Here is a 17,972-nt window from a genome sequence, read left to right as displayed (position 1 = left end):
GCAGCTACATAATAGGGATGGGGAGGAATACGTCTAGGATCCAGGGGGGCCCATGCATCATTTTAACCATTAATGGATAAATACAGCAACTGGAGACAAATAGGAGCATCACCTTAACCCCTCAGAGATGAAGGTTCAAGTCATCCTATTTAGCAGACAACCCAAATCAGCAGAACTGCTGGCCAAGAGTAAAGAGGACCTGGAATGGAAAGAAGAGAGAGATTGTATCAATTTTGTTTTCTAGGACCAATTGCAGTAACAGAAATGCAAGTATTTCACTAGCCCTTCTCTTTTCTTCCTGAAGAATCAGTGATATAAACTTACTGTGAGGAGAGAATGGAACTGAATAGTGCAAGGAGTAACAGATGCTGACAGAGCTTTGCCCATATCCCCTAGAATCCTCTATTTTTTTGGTGCACACACACACTTCTTGTGCTTCTACTGCCAACAACCAATAAATTCATCACTTGGCCTGAGGGCTACTGGAACCTACTTTGCCTGTATTCACTGAAAGACAGTAGTGCCTATGAATTCAAGGCATGAATTCAAGGGCTACCAGGGGTAGTCATCGTTTTTAGATGCTGTTGAGTTGGTTCCGACTCATAGCCAGAATGAAACACTGCCCAATCCTGTGCCAACCTCACAATCATTGCTATGTTTGACCCCATTATTACAGCCATTGTGCCAGTCCCTTTCATTGAGGGTCTTCCTCTTTTTCCCTGACCCTCTACTTTACTAAGCATGATGACCTTCTCTAGGGACTGATCCCTCTTGATAACATGTTGAAAGTATGTGAGACAAAGTCTTGTCATCCTTGTTTCTAAGGGGCATTCTGGCTGTACTTCTTCCAAGACAGATTTGTTCATTCTCCTGGCAGTCCATGATATATTCAGTAGTCTTTGCCAACGTCATAATTGAAATGCATTAACTCTCCAGTCTTCCTTATTCATTGTACAACTTTCCCAGGCATATAAGGCAGTTGAAAATACCATGGCTTGTGTCAGGCGCACCTTAGTCCTAACATGAAGTCTTTGCTTTTTAACACTTTAAAATGTTAAAAAGCAAAATCTTTTGCAGCAGATTAGCCCAATGCATTATATCATTTGATTTCCTGACTGCTGCTTCTGTGGGGGTTGATTGTGGATCCAAGTAAAATGAAATCCTTGACAACTTCGGTATTTTCTCTGTTCATAATGATGTTGCTTATTGGTCCAGTTGTGAGGATTTCTGTTTTCTTTATGTTGAGGTGTAATCCATACTGAAGACTGTAGTCTTTGGTCTTCATCAGTAAGTGCTTCAAGTTCTCTTGGCTTTCAGCAAACAAGGTTGTGTCATCTACATATCACAGGTTGTTAATGAGTCTTCCTCCAATCCTGATGCCACATTCTTCTTTATATAGTTCAGTTTCTTGAATTATTTGCTCAGCGTAGAGATTGAATAAGTATGGTGAAAGTATACAACCCTGACACACACCTTTCCTGATTTTAAACCATACAGTATCCCCCCATTTTGTTCAAAGGACTGCCTCTTGGTATGTGTACAGGTTTCCCATGAGCATGATTAAGTGTTCTGGAATTCCCACTCTTTTCAGTGTTATCCATAACTTGTTATAATCCACAGAGCAGAATGCCTTTTCATAGCCAATTAAAAAACAAATAAACATCTTCCTGGTATTCTCTGCTTTCAGCCAAGATCCATCTGACATCAGCAATGATATCCCTAGTTCCATGCTCTTTTCTGAACCTGGCTTGGATTTCTAGCAGTTCCCTGTTGAGGTACTGCTGCAACCATTTTTTAATTATCTTCAGCAAAATTTTACTTCTGTGTGATATTAATGATATTGTTTGGTAATTTTCACATTCTGTTGGATCACTTTTCTTTAGAATGGGAACAAATATGGATTTCTTCTAGTCAGTTGGCTAGGTAGCTGTATTCCAAATTTCTTGCCATAGACGAGTGAGCACTTCCATTGTAGCATCCATTTGTGGAAATGTTTCAGTTGGTATTCCATCTATTTCTGGAGCCCTGCTTTTGTCAATGCCTTCAGTGCATCTTGGACTTCTTTCTTTAATGTCATTCGTTCTTGACCATGTGCTACCTTCTGAAATGTCTGAACGTCAATCTATTTTTTTTGGTACAGTGGCTCTGTGTATTCCTTCCACCTTCCTTTGATGCCTCCTGTGTCATTCAATATTTTGCCCATAGAATACTTCAATATTGCAACTCAAGGCTTGATTTCTTTCTTCGGTTCTTTCAGTTTGAGAAACGCTGAGCATCTTCTTCCATTTTGGTTTTCGAACTCCATATCTTTGCACATTTCATTATAATACTTTACTTTGTCTTCTCCAGCTGCCCTTTGAAATCTTCTGTTCAGCTTTTTTGCTTCATTATTTCTTCTATTTGCTTTAGCTACTTTATTTTCAAGTGCAGGTTTCAGAGTCTCTTCAGATATGCTTTTTTTGATCTTTTCTTTCTTTCCTGTCTTTTTAATGATCTTCGTGCTTTCTTCATATATCATGTCCTTGATGTCATCCCACAACTTATCTGGTCTTCACTCATTAATGTTCAATGCATCAAATCTATTCTTAAGATGGTCTCTAAATTCAGGTGGTATATACTCGAGGTCCTACTTTGGATCTCGTGGACTTGTTTTAATTTTCTTCAGCTTCAACTTGGATTTGCTTTTGAGCAATTAATGGCCTGTTTTGCAGTTGGCCTCTGGCCTTGTTCTGACTGAGGATATTGAGCTTCTCCATTGTCTGTTTCCACAGAGTAGCCAATGCGATTCCTGTATATTCCATTTGTTGAGATTCACATGTATAATTTTGCTGTTTATGTTGTTGAAAAAAGGTATTTCCAATAAATAGGTCATTAGTCTTGCAAAATTCTGTCATGAGATCTCCATCATCATTTATATCACCAAGCTCATATTTTCAAACTACTGATCCTTCTTCTTTGCAATCCAACTTTTACATTCTAATCACCAGTAATTATCAATGCATTGATGGGTGCAGGGGTATAAATCCTTCAATTTCTTTGACTTTTGTTAGGACACCCTGACATGTGACCTACACTGTCCTCACAGTTCCCCTGACAGATTAATCTGAAATTAATCTGCCTGACTTTATTTGTTATTATATCCTGGTTTGACCTCCTTCTTTCCTGGCCTACTTCTTTACTCTCCTACTCCTTTTGTTGTAGTTTTGTGAAAATACTCTCTATTAAATCACTTTTACACAAAACTTCATCTCAGAGTCTGCTTCTGGGGAACCTAAGACAGTAGTTTTATTGTTCATAATAATATGTTATTTTGACATTATTATAGGTATACTAAATGAAGCAAGAAGCAATTATATTTATAAGGAACCAAGATATTAAACTCAAGAAGACTATGTAAGAATCTGAAATCAAAGACTTTTGAGAAATCACTCTAATCTTAAGTTTGAATGGGAAATGTCAGAAAAAAATTCATAATTTTTCTTTAAAAAAAATGTGTATTTTAAAATTCTTCCACTGAAAAGGCCCTAGAAGTAATGAGACACAGAAGCAATGAGCATCCAGGTGCCCAGAGTAAGATCTCTAAATTTTATTTTCTGTTAAAAAGAACAAACACTTGTTGGAGAATCCAGGTCTGGAGAAATGTATAACAGGGCTCTTGAAAGGTTATTTTGTGCCGATAAGCAAGGTAGCTATCCGAGACCACTGGAATTATGTCAAATGACATGGGAGACAGCTTGAAGGGACTGTTGCTGGCAGTATGAACATCAAAAGAACTGTTACGAAATGAAATACATAACATACATAAAATCCATGAGTTCATAATATTACTTGGTCATCATTGTGTAGGCATCATATCATTATTCTGAAATTTTATAAAAAATCATTTTTCATGAATTCCCTATAAAATCTGTATTTTAGTATGATCAAATAGTTGATAATTTTTCTTTTGTAGAAAATTCCGGCTCATTAATAAAGGAGGCATGATAGACTTGTTGTTAGGTGTTGTCAAATTGGTTACAACTCATATAGCAACCCTGTGTACGATAGAACGAGACACTGACCAGTCCTGCGCCATCCCCACAACCATTGCTATGTTTGAGCACATTTGTTGCAGTCACTGTGTCAGTCCATCTCATGTGGAGTCTTCCTCTTTTTCCCTGACAACCTATTTTACCAATCATGATGTCCTTCTCCAGGGACATAACAATGATTGTAAGGATGGCGCAGGATCGGGCAGTGTTTTTTTCTGTTGTGCATAGGGTCGCTATGAGTCGGAACTGACTTGACGGCACCTAACAACAACAACAACATATCTGTTTGTGTTAGTTTAGGTAGGTCTTCTGTTTCTAGAAATTCATCCATTTCTTCTAGGTTTTCAAATTTGTTAGAGTACAAGTTTTTGTAGCAATCTTATATGATTCTTTTAATTTCAGTTGGGTCTGTTGTAATATCGCCCATCTTATTTCTTATTCAGGTTATTTGCTCCCTCTCCTGTTTTTCTTTTGTTAGTTTGGCCAATGGTTTATCAATGTTGTTAATTTTTTCAAAGAACCAGCTTTTGGTCTTGTTAACTCTTTCAATTGTTTTTGTGTTCTCTATTTCATTTAATTCTGCTCTCATTTTTATTATTTGCTTTCTTCTGGTGCCTGAGGGTTTCTTTTGTTGCTCTCTTTCTATTTGTTTAAGTTGTAGGGATACTTCTTGGATTTGGCCCTTTCTTCATTCTGTATGTGTGCACTTACTGGTATAAATTAACCTCTGAACACTGCTTTCTCTGTGTCCCAAAGGTTCTGATAGGAAGTGTTTTCATTCTTATTGGATTCTCTGAATTTCTTTATTCCATCCTTAATGTCTCCTATAACCCAGTCATTTTTGAGCTGGGTATTGTTCAGTTTCCAAGTGTTTGATTTCTTTTCCCTGCTTTTTCTGTTAGTGATTTGTACTTTCATGGCCTTGTGGTCAGAGAAGATGCTTTGTAATATTTTGGTGTATGACTTTGTAACTTTTAATGAAATAATGAATCTTGGCAACATTTACTAACAGTTAATAAAAGCCATGGAGCCCTGGTGGCAAAGTGGTTAGGAGGTACAGCTGTTAACCAAAAGTTTGGCAGTTTGCAATCATCAGCCACTGCTTGGAAACTCTATGGCACCTAACAACAACAACAATAAAAGCCAGAGGTTAAAGGTTGACAGGAAACTTTATTCATGCATAAGTCAAGCTGAGAATATCTGATCAATCTGATCATCACTTAAAGTGAGACCACCTGCTGTCATGTACCTTTTGACAAGATGCAATAGAAAGTACCCAGCCCTCCTATGAAATGTTCTTGTCCTGAATCTAATCAAGCCTCTAAATCTACCTAGCCATTTATAGGCTGTAAAGGAATAAAAAAGATATCAAATGACACTAAAAAAAAAACTAGAAAGGTGCAATTAACCAAGTCAGTGATGAGAGAGTCTACATATGATCTGGTGCTGTTTCAGGTTTTTTAGGTAATCAAAGATGTTAAATGGTGAAAAGAGCTGTTATAACATAAAAGAGACATTGAGAGATGTAATAATTAATTGGGAAAATTTTCATAATTACTGGATATTAGATGATACCAGGGGTTTTTGGTTATCAGATGCTCTGGTGGCATGTTATTTATGTTTCTAAAAGACCCTATCAGTTAGATACCCATGCTGATCTGTATATGTGACAAATGTCATAATGTCTGAAATTTGGTTTAAAATACATGTACCACAGAAAATATCAGTTATAGATGGAAACTTGAATGACAAAATATTGATAATCTTTAAAATGGTCAATAGTACACAGTCATATTAGACTGTTATACTTTTTTGGATGGTTGAAAATTTCCATAATAAAATGTTCAATTAAAAAATATTGATAAGGAAGACACAGTATCCAGATGCAGAATCCTATAAAAGGAATTTCAAGTAGTCTCGCGGGGTAACAGAAAGCTTAGGGACCAGCAAAGAGAAAGAGTGTTCACTCAGGTTAATCAGTATTCGGTGCTGGGACACCGACAGCAGATGGTTATTTAAAACATGGACTTTGGATGACTGCTGACCAAGGCTTTCAATCAGTAAAAGGGCTCTGATACCAGAAAGTGTCAACTTTGGTTTCCTCCACAGCGGACAGCATGTCCTGGGACATGCAGAGGAAGATCAGCAGAACCAGAAGAAAAAAATCTAATGGGAAAAAAAAGGACATCAAGGGAGAAAATAACAGGTTCCTTTTATAGAGCACCTGCTATGTGCTAAGAGTATATTGGGTACTTTAAAAGCATAATAAAAAATAAAAATAGTGCTTGTTAACTATGTAATAAACTATCTATAGTGCAAAATTGCTGATTGAAGGGACCCTTTTTATTAGTTGCTGTTGAGTTAGCTACAACACATGATGACCTTGTGTATAACAGAATAAAATGTTGCCTGGTCCTGTGTCATCTTCATGATCAATGGTATGCTTGAGTCCACCGTTGTGGCTATTGGGTCTTCCAACCTAGAGGGCTCATCTTCCAGTGCTATATTGGACGATATTGTGTTGTAATTTTGTAATTCATAAGGTTTTCATTACTTAATTCTCTTACGTAGAAGACCAGGCTTTCCTTCCTAGTCCGTCTTAGTCAGAAGCACTGCTGAAACCTTTCCACCATGGGTAACCCTGCTAGCATTTGAAATACTGATAGTATAGCTCCCAGCATAAAAAAAAAAAAAAAAATTTTTTTTTTTTTTTTTTTTTTTAGCAGTGTACAAATCACCACTGTACAACAAACTGATGGGTGGGTGATGGCTTAAGGGATTAGAAGTTCCTAACTGATCATTAGGTTGCCTTCAAAGTTAGACGTGCTCCCAAGTATTACTACAGGCATCTGGCTGAACCAGTAGAACTTGAAGAGTTTTTGCAGAAGAAACTATGAGGGAGGTAACATCCTTCAGAGGACATGCCTTAATAAAATGTACCTTTTTCTGAATATGTTGAATGTCAGACAGATGTGACCCTTGAAAGAGAGAGGGAGAGAAGAGAAGGGGAGAAGAAGGGGCTGGAGGGGAAGGAGGAAGAAGCAGAGAAAGGAAAGAAGAGTTGAGGGAAAGAGGGAAGGAAGAAAAGAGAGGAACGAAAGAGGAAAAAACTAATAGATCATTTAGAAATCCATACCATTTCATGTCAGAATAGCGTTATATACCTAGAGCTATCCGCAACAGAAAACCCTGGGAACACTTACGGAACAGGCAGGGAGAGATACAGGCAGGGAGAGATACAGGCAGGGAGAGATACTATAGGTCTCAGTTTAATGTGGCCATGAAATTACTGCAGATTCCCAGGGTCTAGTCCATCTTATGATTTCTAGACTCAAGGCAGGGTTAAAGTGAAGTTAAAAATTAAGCTTTTAACTTTGACTTGGTGAGGTCAAGTGATATCATGAAGGATTTAAAGGGTTAAACTAGTAAATCCAGGAGATAGATATTTTGTAAAGTTGAGAGAAAAATCTTCAGAGGAAGAAGGAATCTCTTTTCTGTCTTGAATCAGGTTAGTCTTACTGCTTATGAAGTGAAATTAACAATTAATTAATTTCCCAGAGGAAAATAAGGGAGTCTTCTGTGGCAGGGATTTTATCAAAGGTATTTTTTTTTTCTCAGTTTATTTAGCAATTTGAGGATATTTTGGAAAAAAAAAATAGACATACCTTTCTTTAGAGGCTTTTCATAAGGGAGAGAAGAAAGAACAAATTCCAATAGATTGGTGTGAAGCAAAGGGTCGTTTGGCTGTCCAAGAAAAAAAGTGTGCGTGTGTGTTTGTGTGTGTGTGGTGTGTGGTGCTTGTGTATCTGCGAATGTTGTGGTGTGTCTGTGGTGTATGTGCTAGTGTATATTTAAGTGTGTCTGTGATATGTGTGCTGTTGTGTGTGTGATATGGTGCATATGTGTTTTGTGTGTAGAGTATATGTATGTGTCTGTGATGTGTGCTGTGTGCCATACAGGTAGTTCCTGACTTATGACATATTTGAGTTATGACAAACCGCACTTATGGCCATCTTTTTTCTTTTTCTTGCACACCTTATCGTTAGTAACACGTACTACATATGATGTTGCAGCGAGTAATTTGCTGATGTTATTATCATTCTCAGATGTTCACTCACAGATGTTGGATGTTTCATTGTTCAAAACGCTGCCATATAGCAGGCTCTGAGAACTGAAAAAAAAAAAAAAGAGAGAGAGAGCCAGAAAGAGAGACAGAGACATTCAACTTACCTCGGAACCAGCTTATGACAGAGTAGTCGGAATGGGACCTGGTCATAAGTCAAAGGCTAACTGTATGTGTGTGGTGGGCGTATGCATATATGTGAATGACTGGTGTGTGGTATATGTGGTGGTGTGTATGAGAATAAAACAAGGGCCAAAAAAAATAAAAGAATTTATTTATTTTACCTTTATTTATTCCCTTTTCAATGTTCTTCCTTTCTTCCTGTACAGCCAAGTTTTTGGCCTATCGAATTTTCTACCTGCCTGAAGAAATTTTAGTATTCCTTCAAGGGCAGGTCTACTGGCAATGAATTCTCTCAGTTTTTGTTTATTTGATAAAATCTTTATTTCTTTTTCACTTTTGAGGGATATTTTCACTGAATATAGATTTCTGGATTGGCAGCGTTTTTTATTTGTTTTCTGTATATTTTTAAGCAAGCAAAAGAATCTTAAAAGGAAATACAAAAGGGAGGACATAATAGGGTTGTTTGACACTTACAGGGTGAAGCAAGTTTTCCTCTGATGCATGTTTTAAATCAGAGAGCAGTACTGGGTGGTGTCTGGTCAGTTTCTTTCCTATATTATGCTGATATCAGTGTGTTTTGCACTCTTAGTGGATAGAGACCCAACCCTTCAGCAAGAAAAGAAGCAACTGCAGCCCTGTATACAAATGGATAACCAGCTTCCTCCCAAGAAAGGTAGCACTTTATTCTCTCTATTCCGTCACAGAGGTTTTATTTAAGGCTTCTTAAACATGACATCATAGAGTTCATGTAAGAGGATTAGCCATGAAAAACATATCAAGGGTTTGATCAGAAAAGGAAGAAAAATAAATAACCCAGTTTTGTTATAGTTTTCTATCATAGCATCCTTAAATAAAAAGTATCCATGTAACTTGGTTGCTTATAATGTATCTCAAGCTATTCCATTCTCGTACAATTGTCAGTTTATCATTTGGCAGAGAATATCAAAAGGAAATAGGCTATTTTGGTTCCATCTCAAGCAGAAGAAGACAGATTAGTAGATGGAAATGAGTCAGGATAAATGTTCTTGTGTCCTTGCATCTTTCGACAATAATGTCAACAGTCGGATATTCTCTGAACATTTTTGTAGAGAAACTGTTTATTTTAAGCAGGACAGGGGAAGGACAACAAGGAATTATTACTATTGGTTCAAAGCTGTGTACATGTCATGGGGGACAGAATCGCCGCAGAAGAAGGAGTCAGGCAAATGATTGTTTACTTTTAGGATTTAAATAAAAGTTAGTCATTGTATATTTCTTTTTCTATCAGTTTTGGTATGCAATTATTTTGATATTTAAAAATTTTCCATTTTACTTGTGTTTTCAAATTTACACACAAAATTACACACATATGTATATATACGCTTTTATGCATATACATTTTTTCTATATTGATTTCTGTCCATATACTTAACATTTCCCCTCTTTTTTTGTTCTTTGAGTTTCTCCCTTTGCTCATTTTCCAAGTTTTTGAGTTCTCTTTTCTTTTCCAATAAATATGTTTGGAGACACACATTATGGTCTAACTGTACTTACGAGTTTGACATAGTGTGCCTTGCTGTTATTCAGGCCCCAAGCGCTTTAGAATTCCTTTTCTTTTTTGATGAACACGTCTTTATTTATTTATTTTTTATTGAGCTTTAGTGAAAATTTTCATCTCAAGTTAGTTTCTCATTCAAAAATTTATATGCATATTGTTTTGTGACATCGTTTGCAATTCCCGCAATGTGCCATCACTCTCCCCCTATCCACCCCGGGTTCCCTATATCCATTTGTCCCTTCCTGCCTTCTTGTCTTGCTTTTGGGCAGGAGTTGCTCATTTGGTCTCATATACTTGATTGAACTAAGAAGAACATTACTCGTGTGTTATTTTTTTTTGTCTTATAATCCTGTTTAATCTTTGAAAACTGGACTTTGGTAGTGCTTTTAATTCTGAGTTAGCAGTGTTTAGGGGGGGTCACAGTCTCAGGGATTCCTCCAGTCTTTGTCAGGCCAGTAAGTCTGTCTTTTTTTGTGAATTTGAATTTTGTCCTACATTTTTCTCTCACTTTGTCTGCGACTCTGTTGTGATCCCTGTCAGAGTGGTCAGTGGCGGTAGCCCGGCATCACCTAGTTCTTCTGGGCTCAGGCTGGTGGAGGCTCTGGTTCATGTGGTCTTTTAGTCCTTTGGGCTAGTATTTTCCTTGTGTCTTTAGTTTTCTTCATTCTCCTTTGCTCTGGGACAGGATGGGATCTATAGCTGTATCTTAGATGTCCACTTGCAAGCTTTTAAGGCCCCAGACACTACTCACTGGAGTAGAATATAGAACGTTTTCTTTATGAACTGTGTTATGTCACTTGACCTAGATGTTCCCCAAACCATGGACCCCAGCCTTCAGCCCCAGCAACTCAGTACCTCAAATTGGATGTGTCTAGGAAACTTCTATGCCTTTACCTTGGTCAAGTCTTGGTGACTTCCCCTGTATTGTATATTGTCTTTCCCTTCTGAGCACTTTTGCCCAGACCATCTAGCAAGCTGTGGAGCACACACACAACATCCCATCCAAAGACCAGGGAGAGCACCTCCTGCACCCACAGCCAGGTGAACTATATCACCTCACCAAACATGCCATCTACATCCTCAGCAGCCTCACAAGAACAATGAGCAGAGTCCCGGACACATAGACCAATACAATTCCTCTTGTGCTTTTATTTTATATCAAGACTTACATAGAAGTAATTCATGGTCTTCTTGGAGCAATGTGGAAGAGAAAAATGAGCAAAACTCAAAAGATCACTCTTAGGTTGTTACTTCATCACAACAACCTCTGCCCATATGGGAATTTCTTCCCTTTTCCCCTCTAGGTGGAAACCCTGGTGGGTAGTGGTTAAGTGCTACAGCTGCTAACCAAAAGGTTGGCAGTTCGAATCTGCCAGGTGCTCCTTGGGGCAGCTCTACTCTGTCCTATAGGGTCGCTAGGAGTCGGGATCAACTTAACGGCACTGGGTTCGGTTCGGTTTGGTTCGGTTCCCCTCTAGGTCATGGCCTTCTTCTCTCCTCCAGGGGTTCTCACAGTGTTTCTGTTAGCTTTTCAGGTGTATTTATTTCCCTTTTGATTTTAAGATGGTGTTTATGAAGCTTTTGATCAAACCATCCTGAATATGTATGTGTGTATGTGCATGTGTGGGCAGGCACGTGTGGTTTCTGCTTTAAACAAATGTCTTGGTTTAAAATACTTTTAATTTTTTTTTTGAGATTTTTTTAGATAACCCAAGTACAGTGAGTTTAGACTGAAAATGAAAGCAAGGGTTGACTGGTGATTAAAGTTCCCCAGGGGCACTGTTTTCTTCCTTCCTTCCTTCTGCTCAGGCTAAGGTTAACACATGGCAAATATTTCTAACAGTCCCTGGCAAGGCTTGAGGAGCGATCCTTCACCCATCACTGACCTAGTAAGTCACTGGTATCTCAGTATTCTTGGGAAGTGTATTTCTCTTTTGTCAGGGTCCTGTTCTACCCAAGCCCTGAGAAGCCAAAAAACCTGAGACCAAATGTTCTCAGGGAAAAAACAAGCTTTCGATACTCAGCTTATGTCTTTTTTTTTTTTTTCTTAATTGCATATCAGTCCTTTATTATACTGATCAGGAAAAAAGATTTAGTACCCAGATAAAAAACCCAGTGCCTTCGAGTCTATTCCGACTCATTACAGTTATGCTCAAACTGAGTACTGGGCCCAGGTGGCAGGGTCAAGCAACTAGAACATGCTTCAGAAATCAGACTGAGTGAAAAGACACGTTTAGTTATGATCAAATAGGCATTTCACTGCCACAAACCTGTAAGGCAGGGGAGGAATCTAAAATACATAGCAGGATGAACTCCTACCCCTTAGAAGTCAAGAAGCCTCTCCACAGGGTGTGTAGAATGACTTATTTTCTGATGATTATACGTGATACTATTGTTTCAACTGCCACTAGAAACCCCAGAAAGGTTTTTGTTTTTTTCTTATTTACGTGTATTTTTTCTTTTTGTAAAAGAAAATGCAACACATAAACAAACATTCAGGGTTGATGCCAACTTCTGGAGCCAGCTTCTCTGGGATCAGATAGGAAACAGGGTTTTTTTTTTTTAATCACCACGTCAGTTGCATTCATCTTCCACTGGAATGACTAGAGTGCCCCAGACAGTGACCTGAATACAGAAGTACAGGACCACTGGCTCCTGGCAATAGGAATAGGCTTTTTTTTTTTTTTTTTGCTTCCCCTTATTGGTCATACCTAGCATGGTTCCTCCCTACCCCCTACTCAAGTAGACCTTTAGTAAGCAAAGCACTAGCAAAAACCCCAGAGTTGCTACCTCTTTTGGATGACAGGAGTCTTCCGTAGGCCCTGGACTGAGGGCCATGCCCCAGAGGTGCCATTTTCATTAGACTGTATGAAAGGAGAGAGTACGGAAGACAAAATGGCTGAAATGGGAGCTACCGGTCCCCTACCTGCAGCTACAACTTAAGATGCCTACAGGTGTGGTCTGCATGACATGTGCAGGGAGCAGTGCAGAGGAATGGGATGGGCAGGTGGGTGTTCCTTGGAATAGCAGTCTGCCTACTTGCCTTCACTTCTTGGCCTTGCCCTGGGCATCCACTGCTTCCATGGCTTTACTGATGGTAGGGCAGGTTCAACTCCACGATAGCCTGTTCAGAAAGACCCTCCAAACGTTTGATGATGCCCCGAAGGCTGTTACCATGTGCTGCAATCGGTACCTGTTTCTCCTTCTTGATCTAAGGAACTATTTCTTCTTTCCAAAAGAGTAGGGCTCAAGCAATAGTGTCCTTCAGATTCTCATAGGAAGGTAACTGGTCTTCAGTGAGGTCTGCATACCTACCATTCTTAGTGATGTTGCAATAGAAGGGGTGGTCAGGTTCCATTGGCAGTGGTGGGACATCAGAGGAGCACCTCCAGATCTTTACCTAGGCCTCACTGGGCTTGGCAGCGGCTTCTGTTTTATTGAGGCCAGTCAGACCCCTATAGTGCTGCTCATTGAGGTGCCAGGTCCTCACTACTGGCCGCCGCATCTGGTCAATGGCATCCAGCACCGTCCAGAGGGTCCGGATTGCACTGTTCTGCACTGAGGTGAAGCAGATGTCAAACTGGTAGCCAACATCTCACAGCACCTGGCTGCCACATTTCAACTCCTCATACCCCGCCAAGCTCAGGTCTGCGACTTATCAGCCACTGAAGCAGCAGGTTCCAGGGGTTCTCACCCTGTGGGATCAGCACAAGCTGATAGGCAGCCATGGCTGTAAGCTCTCAGCTTATGTCTTGAGGATCCTATCTTCACAAAGCACTTGTCCTGAATAGTTCATCTGAACAGTTCCTCTTTTCATGCTTTTAATGGAATGGTTTACTTTAAATATAATTTGTCTAATATGCTTATCTGTTTTCAGTAGGAGGCAGTCTAGAAAACTAGCCAACTAAATTGACAAGTACTGAAGGCTTTTTTCACTTAACAGTACATCTGAGAGAGTTTTCCACATTTATACATAAAGAGCTTCCTCAGTATTTTTTTTTTTGAGCTGCACATGTTTGATATAGATATGTTATAATTTATTTAAATAAGCACTTATTTATAGACATCTAATTTGTTAAAAAATTACAGTACTTCAAATAATCTTCAAGAATTTTGCATAATGATATAAAATTAATTTCAACAGGAATATATAAAAATTCAATTCAATAGAAACAGAAGTAAAAGTTTCAAACATATACAGAAAAGTTAGTAGTACTACAAAGTATCATGAATAAAGATTCAAAAATTCTAAAGAACGTAATAGTAAGACAAACCTAACAGCTATGAAAACATTAAAAAACAAACAACAAAACCGAGATCAGTGCATCCCAAGAATGAAAGAGAGGTTTAATACTGGAAAACATATAAATGTCATTCAATATCAATTAATAATAAAAAAAAAACCTATGAGATCATCTCAATAGATTTAAAAAATCTTTTAAATTAATTTAACACTTATTCACAATAAGCACTCTTAGTTAACTATGAATGTGTTGTAGGCATAATTCTAAGATGTTGTTAGTTGCCATCAAGTCGGTTCCGACTTACAGCGACGCTATGCACAATAGAACGAAACACTGCTCGGTCCTGTGCCATCCTTACGATCGTTGTTATGCTTGTAACATAGCTCTTTGTTACAGCCACTGTGTCAATCCACCTCGTTGAGGGTCTTCCTCTTTTCCACTGACCCTGTACTTTGCCAAGCATGATGTCCTTCTGCAGGGACTGAGCCCTCCTGACAAGATGTCTAAAGTGTGTAAGACGCAGTCTAGTCATCCTTGCTTCTAAGGAGCATTCTGGCTTTACTTCTCCCAAGACAGACTTGCTTGTTCTTTTGGCAGTCCATGGTATATTCAATGTTCTTCACCAACACCGCAATTCAAAGGCGTCAATTCTTCTTCAGTCTTCCTTATTCGTTGTCCAGCTTTCATACGCATATGATGCAATTGAAAATACCATGGCTTGGGTCAGGCACAACCTAGTCTTCAAGGTGACATCCCTTCTTTTCAACACTTTAAAGAGGTCCTTTGCAGCAGATTTACCCAATGCAATGCATCTTTTGATTTCTTGACTGCTGCTTCCCTGGCTGTTGATTGTGGATACAGGTAAAATGAAATTCTTGACAACTGCAATCTTTTCTCCATTTATCATGATGTTGCTCATTGGTCCAGTTGTGAGGATTTTTGTTTTCTTTATGTTGAGGTGCAATCCATACTGAAGGCTGTGGTCTTTGATCTTCATTAGTAAGTTCTTCCAGTCCTTTTCAGGAAAGAGCTGCCCAGAAGGCAGAGCCAAAAGCCACACAGGTTTATTCTCAGGTCTCAAGAAAAACTCAACATTTCGTCTGGTTGGGCTTCAAAACTCTTATGGATCGATGACTACCTTCTATCCTCCATTTCACCCTTTCTGAATTGAATGTCTGTAGTTGTTATCCTATGCATTTCCCCTGATTGTGTTGGGAGTGTTGCGGCACATACTTTGTCTCTTTAGTTTCCTAAGTCCATAGCTGGAGAAAAATTATGCCCTAGGATGGATTTCTCCCAGGAGGAGCCTAGGTTGCCCCTAGTATAGATGATTTAGATGATGAAATTTTGGCCTTTGAGCTAATGAGAGTACGATGATGTATGGACTTGTGCCGGTACTGCAAGGAGATGAGACTTTTAGGGAGATTGAGATAGGGTACATGTACTTTGCATGTAGAGTGAGCAAGAATCTTTGAGGACCAGAGTGTGGACTGTGGTAGGCAGAATTCTAAGAGTTCCCCCGTGATACCTAGCCCCTTGTGTGCATACATCTTCTCCCTGTTATTCAGTTGTTTTAGTTATCTAGTGCTGCTATAACAGAAATACCACAAGTGAATGGTCTTAACAACAGGAATTTATTTTCTCACAGATTAGGAGGCTAGAAGTCCAAATTAAGAGCACCGGCTCTAGCAGAAGCCTTTCTCTCTCTGTTGGCTCTGGAGGAAGGTCCTTGTTTCTTCAGCTTCTGCTTCCTGGTTCCTTGGAGATCTCCGTGTGTCTTGGCTTCTGTCTTAGCTGATCTCTCCTCTGCTTGCTTTTTAAGTCTCTTTTATATCTCAAAAGAGACTGACTCAAGATACAACAGCCACTAACCTTGCCTCGTTAACGTAACAAAGAAAACTCATGCCCAAATGAGATTATAACCACAGGCATGGAGGTAAGGATTTACAACACATTTTTTTTAGGACACAATTCAATCCACAATATCAATCAAACCCTAATCTAGGTGGTGCTTGAAGGGATTTTGCAGCTATAATAATGGTCTCAAATCAGTTGACTTGAAAATTTGGAAATTATCCAGCTGGTTTAATCTAATCACATGAGCCCTTCAAACCTAGGTCTAGAGGTCACAGACAAAGTAGTTAAAGAAATTCGAAGCATAAGAGGGACTTTACACAAGGGAGATGGTCCATTGTTGGCTTTGGAGGTAAAGGGAAGTCACATGACAAATAATGTGAACAGCCTCTAGGAGATGAGAGCAGCTCTAGGTAGACAGTCAGCAGAAAAATGGAGACTTCGGTCTTACATCTGCAGAAAACAGAATTCTCCCAACTACCTATATGAGCTTATAAACGGATCCTGCCCTAGATTCTCCAGAAGAGAAGTCATTCTGGCCAATCCCTAAATTTTAACTTTTCAGAACCTGAGCAGAGAACCCAGCCCACTATGCCTGTGCTTCTGAGCTACAGAGTAGTGAGCTCAGGTTCTGAAAAGTTGAAATCAAGGGATTGGCCAGAATGACTTCTCTTCTGGAGAATCTAGGGCAGGATCCGTTTATAAGCTCATATAGGTAGTTGGGTGTTGTTTTAAGTTGCTAAATTTGCGATAATTGGTTATATAGCAATAGAAAACAAATATACTTTATAAAGTATACCTACAACAAAACATTAAACATCCAAAATGTAGAAACATCAGAATCACTCTGTGTAAAGCCAGGAATGCTTGCTGCAATAAGCAGTGCACGGACGGTTCTGATCCAATGAGAAAATGTAACGAAAAATATAAGGATTGGAAAGGAAGAAATAAAATCATCATCATTCGTATCCTGCCTATACAGGAAACTGGAAACCCTGGTGGTGCAGTGGTTAAACCAAAAGGCCAGCAGTTTGAATCCACCAGGTGCTCCTGGGAAACTCTATGGGGCAATTCTACACTGTCCTATAGGGTCACTATGAGTCAGAATACATTCAATGGCAGTGGATTTTTTATATAGGAAACCTCCCCAAATTAACAGATGTGTTTTTAGAAATAATAGTAAGTTTTGGCAAGATTTTTGGGTATAGCATCAATATCTAAAAGTCATATTCATTTCTCTATACCAGCCAAAACAATAATGAAAAAGATGTCAAATTGTCCCTCACTGGGTTGTAACAATATAGCTTTTCTTTTCTTTGTTGTCTCCTTAACAACAAATGTGCCGTGAAACCTTTGGATTCATGGCAATCTGATATGTGATCATAGATTCTCAATAAATTTTTAATTTTTATTGAGGTATAATTCCATACAATAAAATACATCACTGTCAGATACACTTTTTGATGAGTTTTGACTAACCCATACATCTGTAAGCAAGACCCAAAGAGGATTCCAACCAAAAGCCTATTGCCAATTCCAACTCATGATGACTCCACATATTACAGACCAGAACTGCTCCATAGGGTTTTCTTGGCTGTAATCTTCAAGGAAGCAGATCATGGTGCTGCTGGGTGGGGTCAAATTGACAACCTTTAGTTAGTAGTTGAACGCAAACTGTGTGCACCACCCCGGGACATTCGTAGGACATTATATCACTTCAAAAGTCCCATCATTCCCTTTCCAGTCTATTCCCTCTTCTCCCAGAGAAAACAGCGGTTCTAGTATCTAGCCACATAGATTCATTTTGCCTGTTTTTGAACTTCATAGATTCACGTAGTATTTACTCTTTCATGTTTCGCTTCTTGAGCTGAGCATATTTTTGTTGAAATTCATCCAGGTCGCCTAGTGTATTGGGGCTGCTTCATTTTTATTCTGAGTAATATCTATTTTGTTAATGTACCACAGTCTGTTCATGCTTTCCATACATTCGGCTATTTTGAATAAAGCTGCTATAAACATTTCTGTACAAGTCTTTTTGTAGACAGATGTTTTTGTTTGTT

General features: G+C 38.8%; 1 pseudogene; it reads right to left on the bottom strand.

Annotated features, from left to right (window-relative positions):
- Positions 1–12,744: 12,744 nt before the first annotated feature.
- On the bottom strand, positions 12,745–13,542 carry LOC104846474 (phosphoglycerate mutase 1-like; annotated as a pseudogene).
- Between the last annotated feature and the right edge of the window lie 4,430 nt (positions 13,543–17,972).

This window comes from Loxodonta africana, chromosome 1, assembly GCF_030014295.1.
Source record: "Loxodonta africana isolate mLoxAfr1 chromosome 1, mLoxAfr1.hap2, whole genome shotgun sequence".
NCBI lineage: Eukaryota > Metazoa > Chordata > Mammalia > Proboscidea > Elephantidae > Loxodonta > Loxodonta africana.
The sequence above is the reverse complement of the archived record's forward strand: the minus strand, read 5'-3'. Positions and strand labels throughout refer to the sequence as shown.